Below are 26015 nucleotides of genomic sequence, written 5' to 3'. Positions count from 1 at the left end.
CGTTGGGGTTACACCCCTACTCTTTTCGGGAAACGCATCCGAAGGACAGCGCCTGTTTAGAGTATAGTGTCAGCATTACTATACTGGGGCATTAGGACCCAGAGTGAGCGCCCCCTGCTGGCCCCACTAACACCTCTTCCAGCAGCAACCTTAGTTTTTCCCAGGAGTCTCCAAACCAGGTACTGACCAGGTTCACACCTGCTTAGCTTCAGTGGGTTGCCAGTTGTGAGTTGCAGGGTGATTTGACTGCTGGATAGTGACAGAGGTAAACATGGGTCCATACACTGACACAGTACACAGGTAAATACAGGAGCTGTACAGAGATTCACACAGGTACTGTACAGAGATACGCGCAGGTACTGTATTCTGGCATTGTACAGAAGTACACACAGGTACTGTACAGAGGCATAAAAAGGGACTGTACACTGCCACTGTACACAGGTAGACACGGGTACTGTACAGAGGTACACACAGGTACTGTACACTGCCACTGAACACAGGTACACACAGGTATTGTACACAGGTACACATGGATTGGCAACACATCTTTTCTTGAAACAGTAAGACAGAGAGCAACAGTACTGTGGAGGTGTAGGACTCACTGTAACCTTGACATTCCACTTTTCCTGCTCAGAGCTCGATAAGAATGCTGCTGGCCTAACCTGTGTCTTCATTTTAGGTTTTATTCTGTCAAACACCAAAAAGGAATAAACAGAAATATAATAATAGTTTTTTAACAGTAGTTACAGTTTGTTTTAAAATAACTGCAGAGATGGAGTTGTCCTCTCATATCATCTCCTGTGGCCTTTCTTAAAAGCCAAGATTGAACACCTAGCCAAACAGCACCTAGCATCCACTGTTTAATAGTGGAACAGAGAATTTGTCAATATAGGAAAAGACCATTCAGCAACAGAAAAAAAATCCATTTTTAAAATTGTACATATCAGACAATGGTTTATAAGTGCAGATGCACAAAGCAAAAAACATGACAAAAACATTGTTTTACAGTGAAAGACTACAAGGCAGGTCTGTGTTCATACACACAGAAGCTACGGAGCATGGAAAAGCAAATAGCCTTCTCTGTTCTCAAAGAAACATTTGCAACATGCCTAAAAGCCTTAAATCCTAGTCCAAAATGTGTTTACCCAGGCTACAAGGACGTGGTGTTCAAATCTCTGTACAACACAGTGCAGAAATATTTTTGTCAACATCAAATGGAGACGTGACCTTCTGATCCCCAAACAGAAGCCGTGGTTAACCAAACACTGTAAACTGTGTATGTCGAAAGCTTACTCTTCATTCATAAGCAGTTTGCCTTGTCAATAAATCATTTCACCTGCACCGCCAGGAAATAATGATGCAGCCTAGGCTGCTGAGCCATAACACCATTAAAAGAGAGGACAGGGTACGAGCTGCTTTATTAGAACTGTAAACAACCCGAAGGTTTATTATAGAGTATGAAGGATAATTTGAAGGCAAATGTATCCATAACAGCCTCACCACTGTTTTAATAATAATAATTCCTTACATTTATATAGCGCTTTTCTGGACGCTCCACTCAAAGCACTTTACAGGTAATGGGGATCCCCTCCACCACCACCAGTGTGCAGCGCCACCTGGATGATGCGACAGCAGCCATAGTGCGCCAGAACACTCCCCACACACCAGCTCTCAGTGGGGAGGAGAGCAGAGTGATGAAGCCAGTTCATAGATGGGGATTATTAGGAGGCCATGACTGGTAAAGGCCAAGGGGAAATTTGGCCAGGACGCCGGGGTAACACAACTATTCTTTTCGAGAAACACTCTCTCTCTCATCCTAGCGTTAATCCCGCATCAGCAGGGTCCGCTTGTCGGCACGCCCGTCTCCATTTGGTGGTTTGAACCAAATCTTTGAGCTGACTTTGCCATTAAATGCGACCGAGAAATACTCCAACTGGCGCGTCGCTCCGCCTGCCGTCGGAGGGGGGAGGAGAACAAAGTAATGTAGCCAATTCATAGAGGGGGATTATTAGGAGGCATGGGAAATTTGGCCAGGACGCCGGGTTTACACCCCTACTCTTTTCGAGAAACACTGTGGGATTTTAAATGGCCAGAGTCAGGACCTCGGTTTTACGTCTTATTTAAAGGACGGTGCCTTTTAACAGTATAGTGTCCCTGTCACTATACTGGGGCATTAGGACCCACACGGACCACATGGTGAGCGCCCCCCTACTGGTCCTACTAACACCCCTTCCAGCAACAACATTAGCTTTCCCAGGAGTCTCCCATCCAGGTACTGACCAGGCTCACACCTGCTGAGCTTCAGTGGGCTGCCAGCTGGAAGTTTTCTTTAAATTGTTTATATTGCAGATTCATCTTCTAAAAATAACAGCAGCTTTTCTGGAAATGCACTTTAAATGCCCTGGAAACGCTCTTTAAAGTAAAACTAAGTTAATCTGCGCTGTTAATAAAACAGCAATTTGCACTGAGGCAGCAGCATTCTTGAGCCGTTCAGCAGGGTGGTCTTTTAGGGGACACTAACTACTGAGCTCACTCTAAAGTTATTGCTGTGCTGGATTCCACACCTGCCTGATCAGTGCTGTAGTCCCAGTGTAGTCCCACTCAAACTGGTTCGATGGACAGGTTATTCCCAGCTGCTCTGCAGAAGATTAGCCAACAGACAGTTATAGCTGCTGTCTTGTCTGTTTCGCCTGTTAACTAAATCTGTACCTCTATTCTTCATTTCCCATATCACCAAGGCATAAAATACCCCCTTCTTGAGACCTACAAGTGTGCAATCGGTTTGTAGTGTTTATAGGAATGCACAATTAACCAAGAGCCCCTGTGGCCACGGGCATCTATAAGCTGCAAAGGAGCTGCAGGCTGACTGGTTTCTGCTGGCGGTTTTAGAAGGCGACTTACACCATGCACAACTGGGCAGCCTGCGGCCTGCCTGCCTGCCTGCCTGCCTGTACAGCTGTCTACTGCTATAGTACATGCAGAAAGAAACATTTCAAGCACGAGTGGGCTTTGGTTCTGTGCAGAAGTTAAATTCTATGGAGAGATGTATGCAAATGCTATCAGAAAAGTTACTAACAGTGTTTCCTTTCCTTTATCTGATTATATAACCCCCTCTTCCTGTAGCCAGCCTGAGGCTACATTTGCATTAAAAGATATCGCGCCCATTTTATGACCTGCTTCTGTTTCCAGCTTTCTAGCAGTAAACCTTGTGTTCCTGTCCCTGTGACAGCAGAGGGGGAGGACGTCTGAGAAAAAACAGAGGGACAGCTTTCTGACTGGACCCCCCCAGACCAATGCACTGCTCTGGACAATCAAAAACTAGGCCGAGGCCTTTGGAGGGGTTGAGCCAGTAAAAGGGCTTTTCTCGGTCGCCGCCAAGTTGGAGTCTGGACTACATCATAACCTGACCGTGACAGGGATTCCCAAAGCCAAGGTGCACACAGGTGACCGAGGAGCGTCACATGTGCGACTGCCAACCAGAGGTGCTACCCCACAGCGCCCCCTAGGGACAGCAGTTTTATCCGACAGGGAGAAGTGGTTCCCCCAGCAGGTGCTCATGCTTCAGCAAAGGGACTGAGGAGCTCGAGCATCAGTCAGCTCGACAGAGAACATATTGAAAGAGGTCTTTCACAGGCCTCCTTTCCTGCAGTGCCGGTACAGGGGTTGACAACTGGTATTTCCGCACGGAGAGCGCATGAATGGTATAATGGCATATTTGAAGAGGAAAAAAAAAACACTTTGTTACGGTTGTACAAAATATCAGGGTCTTAATCACTTTTTGCAGAGGAGCCATAACCACAGTCAGTGTTTGTACTAGTTACAAACTGATCAGGTCCGAATCAGTCTGCAGCAAAGCGCTGCTCACAGATGGACTGCACAAACACGAACTGCGCTGGGAGAGTCCGGATCAGGCTGCCCAGCCATGGTGTCGAAGCTGTTGGATGTAATGCTAAAACCAACTTCTTCATAATGAAATGAAACAGGCTAGATGGCTCTTTTCTTGTTTGTAACCGTACTTATGTTCTTATGTGATTGTCAGTTAAACTACAAGCCTCATTAAGAAATACCTGAGCTCAACACAGTAGACTCTTAAGAGGGCCTGCAGAGGTCTGGTTTATTGCTGTGCCTCGTGCCTATAGGCTACAGTATTCTGATAAGTGTAAATGTATTTTCAGGCAAATCTAGAAGCAAAACAACAAAGGTCAGACTGGTCGGTGATAAACTTTGTGTGCAATATCATTACATACTCTGGCTTACATTTACACTAAACAACAAATCCCACTCAGCAAACGTGAGCAGTCCTTTTCTCTAGAAAGACACAAACACAATGCTTTCTAAGCCATTAAAAGGGTGACACAGCTTTATGATCAGATATGATCTGTGCAATGAGCATGTTAAGCACAAAGGCATAATCACACTCACCTCACAGTCCTATCAATAGCGAGTTTGGGGGGGGGGGTATGTTGAGTCCCAGTGGAGATTTGGCAGTTCTCCTGTTATTGAATATTTCTATTGTCACTGTAACAAAAGTGTGATGATCACAGTTAAATGCTTACAAAGGAAATGCTTTCTTGCAAACAACAAGCTGAAATCAGCAGTTTTGAAGCAAAATATGTGATGATTAGAATAGCTCATTTGTCTGCCTGCAATGAATTCTTAAAACAAGCCATCAAGCGTATAGTCAGTTTATTGTTTCTGTCTGTCTCTTCTCCCCGAGTCCTGGGAGACAGCTATCAGAGAAAGGAAATGACAGGGAGCACAGAGTAGATTTTCTTTCCTGTAATGTAAGCAATACACCACCACAAAACTGTAAAGCTGACAGTTTTATACAGTAACATGACAGAGACATAATTACCCTTGCACTGCCTAGGATGAGTTCTCTCGGGGGGTTTTTTAAATCTCCGATATGAAAATAGTCAGGCCTAAACTTCTCAGCACTGAGTTATTGTGCTTCTGTCAAGAATTTTTTCACTGTGTTCTCCTCTTTACACTGATGCTATATCACACCATGCTCAGCACAGACATTTCTACAACTAGTACTACTCTTATTACTACTCTTTTGTTTTTTTAGGAAAAAATATGCCGGCGCTCGTTTGAGTGATGAATCCTCCCCATATTGTTACTGAAACAAAATGATACTTTTTCAGTATGGGCCAAGAGTTAGCACTTGGCATCCTAGCTCTCTTTTTTGTGCCACGTGAATTACAATCCGAGTGCAGGCGTTCACCATTTCTACACCCCTGCTGTCATCGGATCGGTCTTGTGAAAGCCTTTCCCGGGCCCCACTGCTCTAATACACAAGTATCAGCATTCACATGTTTAAAAAGCACATTTAATAGACTTAGTTTTGTGATCTATTGGTTAAAAAGATGCATTAGTAACGGTGGCCATATTGCATCTCCAGGTGCATCTCCATTCAAGGCAAGAACCCTGCAAGGACACCTGGGTAATATTAACTCATAACCCACAATATGACATGGTGGTTAGTGCAGTCCGGTAGCATGGTGCTGTAGTGGCTAGCAGTGCTGCCATTCAGCGCTGGGGCCCTGCGTTCAATTCAATAGGATGGGATAGTGTCTGTGTGGAATTTGTCTGCTCTCCATGTGTTCACATGGGTTTCCTCCAGGTGCCCCGGTTTCCTCCCACAAACTAATGACACACTGGTAGGCGAATTGTCTTCTGGGTAAATTGGCCCCATCTTGAGTATGTTTATAATAATAATAATGTTTCTTTATTAGCCCTATACAATTTCTTGCATTAGGAATTCGTCTTTTCGCATACCCCAGCTTTTCTCCATGGAGACACAGACACACAGACAGGGAGAAGCTCGGGGTCAGAGCGCAGGGTCTGCCATTGTACGGCGCCCCTGGAGCAGTTGGGGTGAAGGGCCTTGCTCAGGGGCCCAACAGAGTAGGATTCCTCTGCCGGCCACGGGATTTGAACCGGCAACCTTCCAGCCACAGATGCAGATCCTGAGCCACAGAGCCACCGCTCCGCCCCGTGTCTGTGTGTGTCCTGCAATAGACCAGCATCCCATCCAGGGTGTATTCTGCCTTGCGCCTGTTGCTTGCCGGGATAGGCTCTGGCTCCCCAGCAACCCAGCATTGGATAATAGGGGTAGAAAATGGATGTTATTGTAAAATATTACAGTCCTTGGCGCAGAGTGGGAACTCACTCCACTGACCAAGTGCCTTGCAGTGAAATCTCTGTGGCAGGAAATCCTGCTTTTATTTCAGCAACACGCCAGACAGAGAGCCTGCGATGACATCAGATGCACCGAATGTGTCTGAAATACAAATTCCTTTACATTTCTTTTTTTCCAGAGATGTGATATGACCAGAGTATTGCCATTATCCATCAGCAGCACCCTGGAGCAGCAGTGTTTCACCAGGAGAGACACACTAAAACCTGCACTGCTTGGTCTCAGCTTAAGCCAAATTCCTCTGTCAGAAAGAAAAGGATGTGTGTCGTGCAGAGAGAAAGCACTGCAAACATCAAGACAAAATTTCTAAGTTTTTAATGGTTTTGCTATTTTTTTTATTTTCATTCTTGACACTTGTCTGCACAGTGGGAAGCCATCTCATCACATCTTAAGCAAGGTCAAAGTGTTAACGACACACACACACATCAGACACATCAAATAATTCATCGTATTTTGGGTTATTTATTGGAAGAAAAATGCCATAAACATTTAGCCCTAGATTTGAGCACAATATAGACCAATATGCAGGAGCATTTACTAAGGCAATAAAAAGAACAACAATAATAATAATAGAAGTATAAAATAAACCCCCATCATCTACTTGTTTAGCCTGTCTTTCTTTTAACACATCACAAATTATTTCTATTTTTTTCCCCCATATTTCTCAGAATATTGTGCACAAAGACAAAACCCAGCTCCCAAAGCTAGAGTAGTTCAGCACTTCAAGCCTCATTGTGATCTAAATGATTTACTCCTGAGCCTGTGGTCCCAGAGATGTGTGTAATTACGCTCAGGTGAGAGTAATTAAGCTTATTAGGGAAGCCAGAAACCCTATTTCATCTGCGCAATGCAAGTTTCTCCAGTTAAGAGACATGCATGCACCAGGTATGCAAAACACTAGATCCATTTTTTATTGAGTTGATTTAAGGCTTGATCTGTCAAGGAGATATTCATTACATCTCAAGAAGAAAGTGCAACCTGATGACAAGGAGTATTTTAACTCTGTAGGCTTCTTAGGAAAAAAGCTGCAAACTTTGTGCCAGAAAAGCTTTAACGAGCCGGGTCCTTAGTCTTTGCAAGGTTAAAATGAAAAAAGCAGCTGTTTTTGTTTTTCTTCTGTTGCTCAGCATCTTAAAATTAGCCTGTTTAGGCTTGTGCACACTGCATTAATTAAGAATGATTCACATCATCAAATTATTTCCAGGATTATTACAATTTTTTTAAAGAAGTACAGCAAGAACCACCAAAAACAGTTGGTTAGCAGCCGAACTGTAGGAAGTACTGTGCGACGATTCAGAAAAGCCGAGAGCATTAGGAGATTTAGGCAAAATGTCTCATTTACATGAGTGCATGTAAAATCACTAAAATGATGTTTAAGGCAACATGCAAATTCCTTAAAATGGTATCATTGAAAACTACAAAACTGGTGAAAAAAATAGATCGTGTTTTAATTTTTTTGTTCCACAGAAAAAGCAGTGGGTTTTATTTTCTGCTTATAGTGTCTTGTTAAACAGCACACATTCGCTGGGCTGAATACTTTCAGTTCTGCCCATGTAAAAGAGGAGCATCAGACAGTAACGTTTTCATTATTTCAAATAAACATTTGTGAATCATTACTACTCTGAAACACCCAACTCCCAATAGTACTAAAAATGCTCAGAATACAATTTCTTATTGTTACAATTATTCTCACTGCTGTCCAAATATGTTTCTGCCTTTATAACTTATTGAAAAAAGCAAAATAAAAAATAAACATCCTATTTTAATAGATATACTGTACATGATGAATAATACTGCTACTTAAAACAACAAAAACAAGCGCAGAAGTACTTTCAGGTTTCTATTTCATGAATGCATAACTCTATTTCATGCACCTTGAATAACTCTACTGTGATTACATGTAAAAAAATATAGGGACACAAGTAGAATATATCACGAATAAATTGAGAATAATAAAGATGGAATGGAAGATTTCATCAGATAAAACACAGTGATACCATGTGTACATATTACAACAGTTACTGAGACTATATTTTTAATAGATCCATATAGAATAAATACATACATGTACACATGTAATGAATTACCCAGGTTTTGGGATAATAAAGGTTTTTTTTTAACTAATACACACATACATACGGTAGCACCCTAAGATGTCCTCTTCTGAATTTCAGTTTTGTGTGAACATGTGTATTAGGTGTGTGTGAGTACTAGACACACACAGATCAATCTTTGGTATTTTATTCCATAAAGACAGAGATCCTTTTCCAAAGTTTTTTTTTTATCTATTTTGTTTTCTGCTCCACCACCATTCATTCCAGTTGATTGCTCATTTTATAATGCTAATGGAGGGTGCTCGGTTTAGAGTTTCGCCTCTGTCAGCTGGGCAGTAGGGCTGAGGGATATATTTAATGGGTTCTGACAGCGGATGGAACTGATCTTATTCAAAGGGGATTTGATATGTGCGATGAATGTGGTGACCCTCAATGGACATATTAATGACCATTATTATTCAGAGACTTGCTGCCATTATAAAGCTTTTCTCTGGGACACACCACTACATAGGTATAAAAGAAATGACTTATGGATGAGTTAGCCTGTATATTGTTTCCACTGGCTTTTAGATAACATGTCAAAATGGTTTAACTGCTGTTCTTCCTACTTAGGGAGGATAAAATTAATTGAACACATCCAGGGGTAAATAATGGTGTATTTGCTATTGTTTACAGTTCAATCACATGCCTGATCTGACATTACAAAATCAATAAATAAACAGAATTGCTACTAAAATGTGAAATGTAAAAAAGTCATCCTGTGATATTTCTCTCATTTAATCTTTTCTTTTTGCATGTGAAAAAAAATAAATTGCTCTGTGTTTAAATAACACAGGGTTCTAACAGAACTGACTTTTTATTTTTCAGTTTTTTTTTGCTATTTCTGTTCACGACTTTGAATGTTTTTCGAGCCCTGCAGCCTGTATTAATTAAAATGTGATAATTATGAAACAAGCCTTGTTCAACATGATCCCTGAAATCGGTACATGGAGGTATGAGGTGACATATCGCAGACACATTCACAGACAGAATTAATAAGCAACTCCATCTAACTGTCAGCATTTAATTTCTGTGCTTGGTTAATTTTGCATTTTGTTTAGCAATGAACGGTTAACATCTCTCACACAATCTCATGTGCCTTTGAGGGAAGGTTTTTGTAGGTGCAGTAGTGATTTTTAATGTATATTGAAAAAAGAACTTCAGGAACACAAATTGAAGACTTTTGACATTCATCATCCTTAGATACTCAAAGAAAAGACTAAGATTTTTTTATTCGTCCATATGCAATTGGAACATACCATACTAGACTGAAGAAATAAAAGGTCTTTAAAGGTGTATGCTCACATCTAACCTGTCCCATACAAGCCTTGCTCACTAGTGCAGTTAATTTCACATACCCAAAAGCTGTTTATTTTCCATTCACCTACAGTACCTCCTACACGATCTGGCCTCTTATTAACACCAAGTCATGGATGAGCAGTAGACAGATAATTCTAGCTCGTTTTTGAATTTCCTGAATCACCACAAGTTAGCAAATATCTATTACCGGTTACAGATAATTTTATTTGGCCTTCCCAGCGTTTTTTCAAAGAAAAAAGAAAACCCCATGTGCCATTTTTGCGTCTGTGTAAATATCCTGTCTCCTGAGGGGGTCCCAGCACAAGTCCCTCCTTCTCCGAGTCTCATTTACAGAGTTACAGGCCAACAACAACGGACTGACCACTGCAAAGTTAATTGAGAAACAATCTATATGTCTTATACAGTATTAAAATAGACAGTAAGTACTTGTTTTTAGTAGAGTCAAATCACCTAATGTTGCACACAGATCATTTGCTCTCTCACATTAACTACTATAGCTTTCACCATGACAAATCTACAGTCAATGGCAACCAAACAAAATCCACAATCATGGAGTTATAGGAGCTTAATATCTTTTAGACTGCATTCTTCATTGATTCAAGAAAGAAAAGTTCAATTTAAACTAAACTTCCAATTTTAGTTTAAAAGAAGTGACTAAACTTCCTACTGCAAAAAATCAATTGTATTTCATTCTATATTTTTAATGAAGACAGTCACCTCTGTGGTTGTTCAGAAATTTCGATAAAAAAAAAATGGTTCAATACTATTTCCCAAATGCAATGGTATCTCATTTCGAGATTAAAATACAAAGAATAAAATAGAATAAATTAAAAATTTAATTTACACAGAGTATTTCTGGTAAAGGACATTCACATTACAACAAGGTGAATTTACTCAATATAGGAAATACGTACAATTAACTGTTTTCAATATCAGTTGTCAAATTAAATGTAAAATTCCCAATCAGTAATTTTCAGTCTGCTTTCCCAATGAGTGACATGGTTTTAAAATTTCCTCATTTTGCAAAATGTTTTAGAGATTTTTTTTCTCTTAAGTTCTGCAATTTTCTCATATTTCCAGTATCACATATTAATTACTAATACACCAGCTGCTCGTACTGTTACAATTACAATACTTTGAACTTAAAAGCTTGCATGTAACTTGCATGTATTAGACTTATTGTTAAAATAGATACAGATACACATAAATAAAACTCTTTCCCAAAGTTAAACACTATCAACAAAACGTTTAAAAGCCAGTTTTGCCTGAAGAATAACAACTTACCATCTGTGCAATGCAGACTTTCACAGAAAAAAAAATGTTCCTGTCTTATTATTTGTTTCTGTGGTATTTTTAAACTAGACCAATGTATGCTTGTATAATGTTTTGTAGCCATAGCTAAAACTGCAAACAAAGGCACCATTAAGTATGAACTGTTTCATATAAAAGAAAAAAAACAAACTTGCTTCCCTTAATTTTAGGAATACAAAAATACAATTCAAATGAAAGGGGTCTAGCACGTGAAAGTACATAGATTGATTTTCCTTTCCCACAGAATTTGTGCCCAATACACTTGAGTAAAAGTCTCTCGTGAAAAGGGGCCCAGTCTGTAAACAGCATGATGTCATGAAAGTTTGAACCTGAAAAAAGTATACAGTACATGCATGCAGGATTCAAGTCAGGATGAAAAACTCTGTCCTGCACAGGGACGTGAACGAGCTGGTCAGCAGGGTCCAGAGGCTGTAATCCAGCAGCTCTGTCCAGAGCCCTGGGACTGGGAGGACCTGTTGAGCAGTCCGGCTCTGTGAACGCTCACTGTATACTGTTCATCTCATCCTTGCTGTGCGGTTTGGAGGCCAACACAAATATAGGAAATTTGTACAGGAGTACAGCTCACAACCAGAGATTAGTCGTATCACTTATCAAAACCACAAAAAAAAAAAACAGACAATGTAATGTATAAATATAATCTTTACCACTTCTTAAGTCAAATTAATTTGTTGTCTACTTTAAAATTGATGTATCTTAAATCATTTACATAATTTGAATTTAAAGTTTCAAATGTTACCTATTTTAATAAAGATTAACAGTTAAAATTGCCACTTATAAATGTTTTATTAAATAAAATTTTATAAATACATGAATCAAGTGACATCATGTGATGATAACCAAGCTCTACTGTAGAATAATTGCATGATAGTTAAAAAAAACGAATCCTGATTATAACCCTGTAAGTTTCTAATAATGTCTTATAAGACTAATTTGACATCAAATTCACAACTAATTCTCATTCGAGAGGGCAAATGTGTTTTTAGGAAAACAAACATTCCTGATAGCAGTGAATGATTAAAAAAACCTCAAAACCTGATATACAAAACAAGGTGCTCCAGTGCACAACGGACACATCTGTGCAACAAAAGGCACAAAAGCAGTGTCTGATAACCAGACAAAGTCCAACACAAATGCAAACTGCATAGAACTTCGCTTAACGCCTTAAATCAGCATGGCACATATGATATACAATTCCTGTTTCCAATTAGGATTTGATTTTTCATCTTGAAAATAATCTCTCATTTATAAAATAAATATGTTTTATGAATTTAGAGTAAGCCACCTTGTGTCTTCTATTAGGATGTCACACATATAACAAAACAATATAACTTTTTTTAGTACATCTAGGAAAAAGGCGATTTTTCCAATAAAACAATTTAACGCAGCACAGATTCCCCTCTTATCTGAATGAGTCTTACTTTTTAGTTTTAGGGATGCATGTCCTGTTTTATCTCTCTTTATTGTTTCCACAGTACAGATAAAGAAAGTCACTTGGCCTGCACAGAAACTTCAGAAATGAGAAATATTTTCTGGTGGGGTGAGAGAAAGCAATGAGAGAGGGAGAGCCCAACTGCGGACGACTAGGCCAGACCGTGGCCGTGCCTGATCCGCTTGGGCAGAGCGAATTCCAGGCTCCCGAGCCTCTCGCACGGCCCTGGACAAGCAACACCTATTGTGAGCTCCCTCCTTTTTTCACAGTCCGCAGATCAAAACAACAGCAACGTTTCAAGTGTACAAATATCCTACCAGCGGGATCGTGTGAACACAGATATAACACTGACAGGAAGCAGACGCAGTGAGGTGCAGCACCAATTACAGCCAGGATTGTATACCAGGTTTACAAACACAGCTCATTGTGAGCACCTCCAGGAAACATTAGCAGCTTTCATTAAAAACGTCACACTTTAAGCCACCCAGCGCTGTTAAGCCTAACTTCAAACGCGATGCCAGACGATGAGCTTGTCTGCCGGTCCAGCGATGCTCTCAGTGCGTGGCAGACAGACCGCAGAGAGACTCTTTTATAGTTCCCAGAGCTTACTGTACTAGCGCATTCTTTCTTATTTAATTGATATTTCTCAGGTTGTTTTTACATTTGGTTGGCTTTTATAACATGTACATCGCTGCAAGAAAGCAAGATCACAAGCCTGTGTTGGAAAAAAAAAAAGAAACAAGCGATTTCTGTGCTGCACGGTACTGTACTAATCTATGTCAAGCCTTTCTGCCTGGCCACGGCAGTTGGAAAAGAATGAAAGGATGTTGAATCTCAGAAAGTAAACCGACAGACAGCCCTTGCAATCCAAAGAATAGGAGACACTGGATTGGCATGACCAACACTATCAAACTCTCCAGCCTTGGCACTGAAAGTCAAAATCCTTTGGATGTAATCACCTGAATGATATCATGGTGCCCGTGCACCTTGCTGTGAAGTAGCAAGGAAGCCACAGAACTCACAATGCCCAGCACAAAAAAAAAGGTGAAGGATTTTTCTTGACATCTATTGAGATTTTTTCCTAAGAATCTGTGACTGTCATAAATCCCCACTCAAGCATGGGGATGAGGCGGAAAAGAGTTTCCTCTTACAGGATGAAAAGCCCCTCATGATAAAGCAAACAGCGGTCCGAGGTGCCTGATCCCGGCAGCCGTGTGGTGGTAGCTGCACTGGTGTGGAAGAATGCCAGTGCCTGTAGGCCAATACTGCAGGGCCTGAAAGGGTTAACAGCAGAGGCACTATCGCCTAACGAGCCCCGATACCAGCCCTCCCTCAGCCTGTTGTATTTAAAAAGTTCTTTTCAATACATCTGCCTTCTTTGTGAGGGCTTTTCTTTTGCTTCCTTGCTCAAGAGATTCGTTTTATCTGAAAGGTCAATTCATTCATCTGGGCACCAAACAGAATTGAATATAATTATCCCAATCTTTACTGTGTAGAATTCATGCTTGAATTCATTCAAAAAACAGCCAGCAGTATAATTAACTCAGAGCCCTGGCAAATCTATTGAGAATGCTTCAGGTATCATACAGTTCCACTTACAAAAGAACGTTTTCATTTAATGACATTGTACATATTAACCCTAGTCAGCATCCAATTACTTTGAATAAGTGAATTCTCTGTTTTAGGAATGTAATTTGAAAATGTTGTCATGCAATCTGAGGCAAAGGGTCTTTTTTCATTAATCTAACTCTCATTAAAGTGGAAGCCTGTAGGTTATTTCAAATCCATTAGCTTTAAATACAGGTGATTACAATTCCAATTCACACAAGACAACAAAGATTCCCTGTCAGGGACTGTTGTGGGGTTTCAGAGTGACAGGAACAAAACTGATTTGATGAGCTCTCACACCCTGGCTAGCACCAACCCAAACGAGCTCAATTGTTTGCATGGCTCACAGCCTCCATATTTAATTGTACTTTACAGATATTAACTAAAGCTGCTGCCCCCCACCCCCTCCAGTGTCAGTGTCTTTTACACATGTATGCGCACTACTTTTATTAAACAGCTGAACTGGGACTTCAGCGCACATTAGGCCTGACTGCTTGTTCGTATCCAGTATCTGAAGATAATCTCCATTCCAGGGCAAGTTTATCAGCAGAAGATCAAAGAAACGACTTTCAGTTTTGCCGTCATACATCATATCAAAACAAGCACCAGCAGAACGAACACTGAATAACTTGGAAGTTCTCAGACGCCACCCCTGCATCAGCCTCGGGTTGAACAGCTGGGACTCCTCCTACATCCGTGTGCGGTTAAAGTCCTGCTCGGAGAGGTTCGGACCTCTGGTTTTGTCAGGACTGCTGCAAGACACCATTGCCCTGTCCGAGAACGAAACCACACGTGGACAAAGATAACCCTTTGGTAGTTAGATACGCTAACTGAAGCCAGTGTACAGCCGGTCAGTACAAGAGCTGCTAAGGCAGGAGACCTCACCTGCAGCAGCTGGCCCTCCTCTGCGGCTCTCCCAGTCCCGGTGTCACCTGTGGGCGGAACTGAAAGGCGTGCTGCCTCCCTGCTGCATCACACGGATCCTGGAAGAAAACAACAGCCGCCATTAGCCAGCAGGCACGCTCCTGCAGCGGTCTTGGAAATCCTCTACTGCAGACTTGTGTCTCGTGTGAACGATAAGTTCGTCCCGCAAAACAGTTCTGTTCCACGCTTAATACTTATTAGGGATATAACGGCAAGCTGAGCACACATACTTGCGGCAGTGCAAATTCTCATCCACCAGGATTTAAGACATGCTTTGGCTTGTTGAAAACCCCCGGACACACAATAGTGCAGTCCATTCCGGATTATAAAATATATCATACACCCGGTGACACGACTGAAATGGGGAACTGTTTTCATTTTTCCAGTCAGATTCTGGCTTTCTCAGTTCAAAGTAGCCGCGCCATTCCCTCAAGTTAAAAGGCACTGTATAAGGACTGCCACTACAGCTGCCTGTCATACGCCACGGCCCACACCCCACGCCAGCAGACTCGCCCCATCGACAGACAGGCACATCGATGGCTGACAAACCTCTGTAATTGGAACGGCTGCTCTAATCCCCCCGATCGAGATGGGCTCATTGACAATGTGCATCAGGGGAGCCACCGACGTCCCAGTGGTGCCTTATTAGAGGAGCCACTGTTTCTAATGTATGCAGGCATGGCGTCCTTTCTCCAAGCCCACAAACAAAAACAACCTCAAAACAAACGGAAAATTCTCTGCATCACCTAAGCATACATGTCCCGAGCCCTTGCCCCTGGCAGACATCGCGATTCCTCTACTTCTATTCCTCTGTTGACGTTTACAGGGGCATCTGAAGCAGCTCTGTGCTCCTTTGTAGTGGCTTTACTATGCTTACCCTATGCATGGTTTTCCAGTTTGCATCATGCTTTACAAAACGTCTGTATGCTTTACCATAGCCTTGCAGTGCACTCCAGCGTGCTTTTCCCACGGTGCATCACAGTTAGTGTTAGGAGGATTGTCAAATGGCCAACATGTTCTTAATGAGGTAAAACTTGAACCAACTTATATCCAAGGGAGGATCTATGCAAGTGTTTGATTGTGGGCGTGCTATTCTTCCTAGTGCAGAAGCTACCCCAGTCTTTACACAGATCGAGAGGAAAAAAGTAACTTATTTTATTTCTTTAATCACACTTTTGCCCTTTGAAGGTGACTTTAATATCTCTGTAGCGAACATGTCAAACGTGCTAACTGGTATGTTCAAACACACAGCCATTGTAAGGAATGAGTTTAGCCCACTGAGCAAATCTCTGTCTTGCCATTACCAATTGTACCAACAGGAGGAAATGAAATCTGTCTGGATGCATTTGGAAGGTGATTTCAGGTAACTCGGAATTAAACAGGAACAGCACTTACTTTGAGCTCACTATGCCTCTTCCCCTCACCCCCCACATGGATAATCTGGCCTCCGAATCTCCTGTACAAGCACTCCTCTGCCAAAATGACATTTTCTTGGCAATGGTTCTGCTATTGGCTTCAAATCCTGTCTTGCAGAGCCAAGACACCCAAAAACTATGCGGTGTGTTAATTTGCAACCTCACCGAGTGTGTGAAATTCAGGACATCACACGGGGAGAGAGACCCACACATACACATATGCTCAGACATCCAAACACAGACACGCTCACCGACCCAAACACATGCCATTATTAGGAAACCATTTTTTTTTAACCTAAATGTAGTGTTCCTCCTGAAAGATGGACTCGGCGGCTAATTTCACTGTTGACAGAGGTGAACTGAGTTTGAACACCTACCACCTTGTGTAGCCTAAACCCACTGCGAAATTTAAAGTGCAGATTAAAAAACAGACTACTCTCTGAACCCTTCCTACAGTTCTTCTAATAAATAAGAATGGTGTTATATATATATTCATTTTTCTTTGTCCTATGAGGAAAGCCAACCTTTACAAGTGGAACAAGATGTTAAACACTGTCCATTCCCTTGTTGAACAGCACTGTTTGCAAATCCTGTTTTCTCTTTTTGGAGAGCAGTTTGACTGACTTTCTTTTCAGTGTCACAGATTAAATTAGTAATAGCAATTCCGGACCATTATCGCCAACATGGAAGCAATCCATACAGGAGTGTTGGTGCAGAATAAGAGGACACCAGATTTGCTGACCCTGGATGTGTGGCCTTTTTTTTTTTGAATGAAGGGGCTTTTTCATTTACAGAGTAACGGGAGGTATCATCTTTCCCTGGGCAGGAATCATTCAGTATTAACACAATGTGTTATTATTGGTTTTTTTAATTGAAATGTAAATTCTGGGAACACTGTGACCCACATTAATCTCAGGGAAAAGGGCACAACTCTCATTTTGCAGTCCGTGGAAACAAGTTCCTTCCGTGTTAATCGTTAACCCCAGACAACCCAAGGCTATGATAATACATGCAAGGCCTGGTTTCTCTCAGAAAACTCACATCGGCCTACACACAAAGGCTTTAAAGGGATTCTTTGAATTTTCACTGTAATGGAACATGCATGAAATGCTTTGAAAAAAATCATTAAGAAACCTGCTTTTTAAAACTTTTATCATCAGAGACTATACTGTATGGACAAAAATCCAGATGATTTTTAAGATGCTTTTGTTTTTGGCACTATTAAAGGCATGATCCACAACAAGATCAAAATGGTCTCATGTCAAAACAGTTTTGACAGTCAAAACATGAAATTTTATACTGTATTTAATTGAAAGAAAATCCATCCACATCCATCAATAAAGTTTATTTCCCTCCATCCTGAAGAAATGCATGGAGAATAAAATAGCTGTTGTTATGGTACTGCACACAGTAACCTATTTTGAAACCATTAGTCATAGCAACAAATGTGACTGCTTAATACTTTGCTGCCTATTTAAGGCATTCATTACAGAATGCAACCGTTTAAATTTGAGCAAAAACTCATCTAATCATCAGTCCTAGCAGGTATGGCTTTTATATATAGCACTGGTTTAAATTTTGCTCTGTCATTTAAGTCCTGGAATTACACCTTTTAATTTTCTGGTTTGACAGAAACCATCCTACAGGTTACTAAGACGGGCTGAAAACAGCATATTTCTTACCAACAATGCTAATTGTTATAATCACGGTATTGGTCTTCGTCGTATTTTGTATCTCAGCTATATGTGTGCAAAAGTATGACACAAAGCAGAATGTTATTAAGTTTCTCAGTCAGAGACTTCAACATTACTTTTTAAAACCAAGTCAGAAGAAACAGACTTGCATAATTAAAAACAACAAAGTAACATTAAACATTTTTCTGTCCGATTTAAAAGTACGACAGTTATTTGATGAACGGGCTTGACACATCGCACCCGAGATCTGAAACTTTTTTTTTCTATTCACACGTCTGCCCACATTTCTGCAACCTGTAAAACGCAGGGAGAAGTTAAAAAATGTAAAAAGTAAACCAAGCAATAAATGCCATGGAAGTTATAGCCCACAAGCGTTTAAAAAAAGTTGCTATTGATTAGCTGATGTGGTCAAGGAATTAAGTGCTTCAAGGCGCCAGGGTGCAGCGTTAGAGAGGTCAGCAGTGCACCAGAGCCACTGAAAAAAAACAAGCAGCTCAGCAAGGCTGAAAATCTATATGAGGGGAATTAAACACCATAATCAAATTGTTTGTGCAACCATTTAGCATCTTGTTCCCCTGCCATGCTAACTGACGGACCACCAGAGACGGGCCATCCAGAGCAGTTACAAAGTACAGCAATAACTTACGTGGATTAGAGGAATATTGATAGCCCATGACAGGCTGCATCCTGAAAAATGTTACTTGGTCAAGTAGTTGCAATAATTAAGTATATGAGGGTCAGTCAATTTAATCTGGTGTTTTTATATAGATTGATTATTTAGTAAAAAAGCCAGGCTTCTAAGGCCATTAATGCAGCTCTGTGCTTCTATATAATCATGTTTACTACTGCCTCCTGTTTTCAACTTTCCTTATTCTTGTTTGTTCAAGCCTGTCAGGTGAAAAGGAGATTCAGGGAAAAGGAGATTCATGTATGATTCCATACATGATGAAGAACGCAAGAAAAAAGAGCACTAACTATCTGCTGTACGCTACAACGTTACACCTGAGGCTAGAACTACCAAATGCTAATTTCATTCAATGGTTAAAAATAAACAGAATAATTGAAACGCTTGTCTGTTTAATCAGCTTACTCATTAACCTGCAAAATCTGGGGCATTTTTCACTGTACTCTGGTGCATTTGGTTTAGGTGGAAGCACTATGAGAATCCATGTGCTGTTGAGATCAATGGACCTATATTCAAAATCAAAGATTCTTCACGCGTGGCTGGCCAGTTAAACACAACCAGAACTCCAGCTGGAGACTGACTTTGATTACAAGAACACCGAGCTCAGAGGTATCTGTCAATGTCACATCGGACTTTGCTGCACGTCACACGGGGCTTGGCAGTGTCCCAGCACTAACTGTCCAGGAGAAATCAAGCCAAGATCAGAACCCACATGCTTCCATGATTTTAAAAAGAAAGCTCTCTGGGCACATGCTGGAATCATGCCTGAGCCCAGTCAGCAATGCCTTCCTACCATGAGATTTATATTTTCAGTCTACCAATCAGACTTAAAGAAAGGATATTGTCCATACCAAATTATTTTGAAATGATAATATTTTACCAATGAACTCCCTCTACCTTCAAACCATGATGAAAATGAGTGGTTTTATGGGAATTGAATTGCCAGGATTGCGTATTATACTTGGAGCTGCCAACATCCTGAGTGATTAAATGGCACTAATTTGATCAGGAACATTACAACCTGATTACATTGACCAGGAGGAGAGAAATATTGGGGAGTGGGAGTGTGGAAAAATGAGTGATTTACCTTCTCAAAACTCACCCATTTAGAGAGCACTCATACACACCCTTCAGAAACACTTACACTGCATTGCACTCATGTTCCTGTTCCATGAGGCTGGTAATGTAACTTGCAAACTGCACTTGCTCATTGTAAACACAGAATAGACACCTAAGGGTATCTGCATCACCACTCTGTACCCACACTGTCTGTATACCCTTGTTATCACTATCAGTACAATTTCATTATTTTTATTTTGTTCGTGCTGGGCACTTGTGTTGCACTACATCGTTGTGCTTGCCCTGTTATATTGGTGTTATAATCTGATTAATTTCACTTATTTATTATTGCACTTGCTTGTAATCATACAGTAGCTACTGATTCCTTTGCACTGTCTCACAATATACAATTTTGGAGACGCTGTAATTCATCTGCATAAGGTGTTTCTTCTAATTAAAGTTTAAATTAATGGACAGGTAGCTTGGCTGAGAGTTTCTTTATTCCACTGGTTTCAGAGGGTTTTTTTCTTTTTAGGGTATTTGTTTATTTACATGCTTCTTTTGGGGGCAAATTGGTTTAAGAGACATTTCTTCCAAGGGAGTGAAAAGACAAAACAAAACTACAAAATCTCTTGAATGAATTTCACCTGCCCATGAAACAAATAGTTCAGCTGTCACCACAGGAGATGGCTGGGACTCCCAGTCTGCACAGGTGCTGGGGTTTTTTCCAGGACAGAAATGAAAAAAAATTCAATAAACTCAGAAGGATTAAGAGAAGAGCCACTAAATGAAAAATGCCGACTCGGGTGACTGTAATATCCAAAAGACAGTTACAAGGAGCACCTGTTGAGGACATGATGCTTAAATAAAAGGCTCTAAACTTTGTGTTTCTTTTGTCTTATTTTTGTTCAGATGCAAAAAAAAAGAAGTTTTCATTAAAATGAAAACTGCTTCAGAGCAATTGAGTACGGCAAAAATAAATCTGCATTCATTTGGAAGACAAAAAACAACTCCTTCAGCATAAATTAAGGTAAAATTGTGTTTTGGTAACACGATCTCTGAAATGACATTAAAACACAGTGTCTACAACAGTGTCTGTGAGACTTACCACTGCAGCAGACAAGGATGGCTAAGGTTACCTGGGGTAATTCTGATGGTGAAAGGGACACAATCTGCCTACTTAATCTTGAAGCAGGTCTCTTAAAGACAAGAAAGGGGATCTGCCTCCATTCTACTGTGTAACAAAAAAGCATACGTGAATCATTTAAAAATGGAAACGCACATTAAGTGACACGCAGACGGACTGAACCCAGAAAATGCAATGCTGATAGATTTCTGAATTGCTGCTGGGTTTTTTGTTATTGTTTTATAAAGTGTTCCCAATAAATATATCTTCTTTAAAAGATTAAACTACAACAACAAAAAACCCTGAAGGCTACCCAATTTAGGAAATTAGCATCACAATTCCCCAAAAGACCCTTCCTGCAATAAAATCCTATTTAAAGCTCCTGCAATTTTGTTAGCGATGATAAGGGGGGACGATAATGGCAGAAGCACTTCAAGAAAGATAAGAACCCACTGTACAGGCCCCAAAGGGTGCCGTCTCAGTATGGGGACATGGATCACGGTCTGCTGGGTTGTGCTTTATTAAAGCTTCTCCTGTCTGTCAGTCCCTGAGAGAACCCCTCTGCTCCACATGGTTCCTCACCTGATCACCTTTTCAGGCTCCAAGCATAATATTTTAATGGCCATTGTCTCTGTGACTCACTCCTCACTATGGTCTGAAAGACAAGAGTCTGCCCTCACAGAGGAAACAGAAACAAAATTGATAACTGGTATCTGAGAATTAACCTCTATTCTGGAGCATTCTACTGCATATTAGCTGTGCAAAAACAGCAAGAAATGTACGAGTTATCTCACTGTTATTTACTCCTTTTATGTCTGAATGGAGGACTAATAAGAAAAAGACAACTTCTCTCATTTTGTGCTAACACCAGGAAGGCACGCCCACACCTTGGGAAAACTAAAGAAAGGAAGGAAAGGAACAGGGAAGGGGAAAAATAAAGGGATGAAAGACATTCAAATTATTTTAAAAGGATTAAGATGACGGAAGGAAAAATAGTTCCCCAACTAAGTTGCTCTGAAGGAGGTGGCGTGGAGTAGTGGGCATCTCTGGACACATGACTGGGGGGTTGCAGGTTTGAGTCCTGTATAGAAAGTTACTAGAACAACCCCCGTGATGGAATGGCTTCAGGCTCCTATTGAGATTAAGCTGCCATGGACAAGGACAGGGCTGGTGTACAGCTGACAACAAATGAGAGGCAACCAGGTGTTGGAAATGCAGAGTCTGATACCTCACCTTATTACTGCCTTGCCTGGTTTGATAAGATTTCCACATCTCCTGAAATCGCATGGAACCAACGGTTAAATGCAACCTTGAACAGGAGACACTCAACAAAGCAAACGGTGAAAGACGGGACACCCTTTGACAGCCTGCCTGTTCTGTGACCCAGGACCCCCCGACACACCAACACTTCGCACCTCAGAGGCGCACGTCACTGCGAGCATCCCACTGTTGCATTCCCTGCCGCTCAGTCCCAATCTTTTAAGCACAGGAACACAGTTCATTCAACTACAACAGACTCAAAATTGTGTTATAAAAACCGCAAAATAAAAATCAATACGAGTACCACTGCCCGACTGTACTCTGGATAGACTGACAAGATGTTAGTCTGAATGAGAGGCAATATTATCATATCTACAGGCACAGAGGACGTGCTGCTTGCAATGGAGTCTGAGGATGACACCCGGAGTGAGCACTTTCCCCCCTCCTCATTCGTGCCCCTCAAAGGATCGCCTTACACAAAGTTCATTTTCCCTCCCCTTTCTTCCTGTGCGTTTCTGCCAGTGTGGAGTCAAAAAGCCACTCGGAGGCTCGGTGGAAGAGATCAATTCAGTGCATTCTTGCCACCTGAGCTTTGACTCGCTCCGTATTACTTCACAGCTCAATCGATACTTGGCCAACGAAGAGCACAGGAAAAAAAAAAAAAAAGCCCTGGGATCTTGGAGATGAGTCACAGCAGGTTTATTACGGAACTAAAAGCATGTGCCTATTTCCTGTTCTTTTAAATAAAGATTAATTGCAGAAGCCAACTTCTTACCGTGCCAGTTCAATTCTTCCAGGGCAGAATCCCCAACAGCTGTCTTGGTCTTTATGATTATATAATTAGCAATTATTTGTTGGATATTGGCTCAGCAGTTTTTGATGTAATCTCTCCTGAGCTGCCAGATTAAAAGGAAATATTCAGGCAGCTAAACTAGCGTATCTGCATGGACTACATTTTCCCTTTTTGTTTGTATGAGAATTGCATCATGAAAAAGCAGTCAATGTGTGAGGAATATTCCTCGCTGCAAGAGCCCTGTGCTCTCCTTGTACTGCAGTCAGAAGACTGACTTAAATATGACAAACATAACAGTGAGGGGGTTCACTTTTGCTTTGCTGGAAAAAAATAGAAGCTTTGATTGTTAATTTCTTAAAGTAAAATGGAAAAAAAAAACATTTTTTAGGGATGTTCTAAACCTGTTTACAAACCATTTGTTTTGCAATTAGAAAGAAATGAGATTCCACAAGCGCTCAGTTTAACCTCTTGTGGTGCAGGACATTTTACATTAATTCAATTGGTACATTATTGAAGAAAGCCGAGTGCGAAAGTACAATCAGCCACTCTTAATCACAACCACGAAATTTCTTTCCCTTCAGTCTCCTAAATGAACGTACTGTAACTCTGAACATTAATGATTACTGAGGTCAGCCAGGGGGAATGAAACACTCGTTGTGATTTTAAACAATAAACCTTTTTTTTGTCGTAGTACAGGTTAAAATACTACTGAGGTTTATATAACCTGATGACGTATTTATTTTAATCATAATACTTTGGAACTAAATAAGAGCTATATTTTTTTGTTTGCCTGAGACTTACTGCCGTTTTAAACCCCTGTATTAATTAGGTCCTGCTTCCAAACGCATTACTCGTTTAAGTTTTTTACGATGCTTTGGGGGTGGGCAGCGTGTTAAAATGGTATGATGGACAAAACGAGGAAAAAAAGCTCGCCGTGGTCACTGACACCCTTCTCTAACAACTCTCCCGAAGTGTGAACATTAAGCACTTCCTGACCTCTGAACCCGAGTGCGGCGTTCACGCGCGGACAGCTGGCTCTCGCCCTTTGAAGCGAGTTTAAACCTTCCAGGTCAACACTCAACTCAGCCCCGAAAGCTGGCGCGCAGAAGCGGCTTTTTGTCAGCAGGAAAGTGCCCCAAATTACCAGGAACTTTTCTTAATTAAGAGGGATGGACAGGACATTAGAGATGTTGACCCGCCGCGATAAAATGCTTCCAGGACACAGCATGGGTTTTCTACCTCGGAATGCATTTTCTTTCCATCGGCATTAAAGCATCTCACAAACAGCTCATAATTACAGGTCGGACCTGCGAAACCATCACAACAGGGATATAAAAGCGCTGAATTCGATCCCACTGCGTTACAGTGGCAGAAATTAAAACTATAAAATGACATGCACTTCAAACAACTGACCTGCTTTTCTGATTTTACAATCCACAAAACGCGATATTCAACCAGAATAAAGACAGAGTTAACTCCACTACCAGCTCCTTAGCTATACGAAATGTTTTCATTCTTCTGCTTTTTTCGATGTCTAATTTGCACTGAACACTAGCTCTTACCAGACTTATTGGGAAAAACATATTTGTATCTCAAGCGTATAAGACTAGTTGTAGACGAGAACCCGGCTGGCCAGTAATTACAAGCACACCTTAAAGCAACAGTTCGACTTCTGGATTCTGCTGACGCGCTTAAAAAAAAGGAGGCTCTTCGAATACAGAACTGGGTGAAACTGTTAAAAGTAAATACGTTTTTCAGGCCCATTTCTGTCGGAAAACGTTCTTACCTAAGCTCCCCGCCACACTTTCATTGCAATCGTGTAAACAGCGTCTGTCCCACCTGCATTCTGATTGGGGCTTTTTCTATCACTCACGCCTCTCAGACCTACCCATGATGTCTACCTGTGCGATGCTCAGCTGTGTGTTTGCTCTAGATTTTGTTAAAAGCTACACCTTGCACCCTTCTGGAATGCTTCGTATTTTGTGTTTCGTTGCGCCGTGGGAAGTACTCTATATTTCCGTTATAATTTACCATCTCTTGTGATGCTTCAATATAGGTCTGTGCGGCTAGGTGTTAAGAGTACAGCCCAAAACCCACAAAAGCATTTCTAATACAGTCTTCTTTCTTCTCATTGATAATTTCTTAAACGTGAACGGTACGAGGAATCTGTAACAATTTGACAAATAACACGTTCGGTATATCTCGTTTATATTCGCATCTATAATTTTATCGGATTTTGTGTACTTTATTTTGAATTTCGAGGTGCTCTTCCCTCTGTCTTTTCGCTCTCCTTAGCAATGATAAGAGCATTGGTAAGATAATACTCCTGAATGGATAAATAAATTCCAGTATTGCACAGAGCTCTCAGGCGTATGCGTTTTCTTAAAAGAACGACAGAAGGGTATTTTTACACAGAGGTGCGGCGGGATAGACTATCCTATATAAACTAGAAACGGTGTAGCCAAAAGTAAAAACGGAATTCGCGGATTATTGGAATGCAGCCTATTTACGACATTTCTTTCACAAAGACCGCCAAAGCAAGTTATTGAAAATGCACAATTTGTAGCATATCATGCTTATTTTGAAGTAATTCAAATTATCACAAAACTGTTATAATACAACTCTTGGTAGAGTACATTAACAGATAAATGCGGCATTTTCAGACAAAAAAATTCTCCTCATTCTCCACGATGAGCGTGTTTTTGTTTTTTTTCACCAGATCGGGCTTTAGCTGTCTCTCCAACTCACTAGTTCACCGGTGACTGATGTAAAACAGTCAGTTTACCTGTTAGAGGTCCAGGTAGCACTCAGATTCTCCAAACACTACTATCTCCTGGGGAACAGAACGGAGAAACGACTAAATGTTGTATAATACAGTGTGAAGGTATTGTCGCGGGATAATTGGGTTTTATCGGATTCACCGTGTTGCTAAAATACTTAAAATACAGGTACAGGTATTTAAAATACCCGTTTAAGATGTTTAACGAATTTGTTCAAAGAGGTCGATTTCATTCTCTGTAGTGTATTACTGTCGATTGTATCAAGTTTAACTTCATTGCGTGTTCGTATTTTGCT

The 26015-nt window shown here is 40.9% G+C and overlaps 1 long non-coding RNA gene across 2 annotated transcripts in view; it reads right to left on the bottom strand.

Moving 5' to 3' along the window:
- The window catches only part of LOC148644617 (uncharacterized), a 95507-nt gene extending 70711 nt beyond the window's left edge, over positions 1-24796 (bottom strand). For both annotated transcript variants that reach the window (XR_015928727.1, XR_015928726.1), the window contains exons 1-2: positions 24727-24796; positions 14870-14967 (exon numbers count right to left, since the gene is read on the bottom strand). This is a non-coding gene — a long non-coding RNA (uncharacterized LOC148644617). The remainder of the gene's footprint in view (positions 1-14869; positions 14968-24726) is intronic.
- Between the last annotated feature and the right edge of the window lie 1219 nt (positions 24797-26015).

This window comes from Lepisosteus platostomus, chromosome 20 (assembly GCF_059453375.1).
Source record: "Lepisosteus platostomus isolate fLepPlt1 chromosome 20, fLepPlt1.hap1, whole genome shotgun sequence".
NCBI lineage: Eukaryota > Metazoa > Chordata > Actinopteri > Semionotiformes > Lepisosteidae > Lepisosteus > Lepisosteus platostomus.
This window is presented reverse-complemented; position numbering and strand designations above follow the sequence as displayed.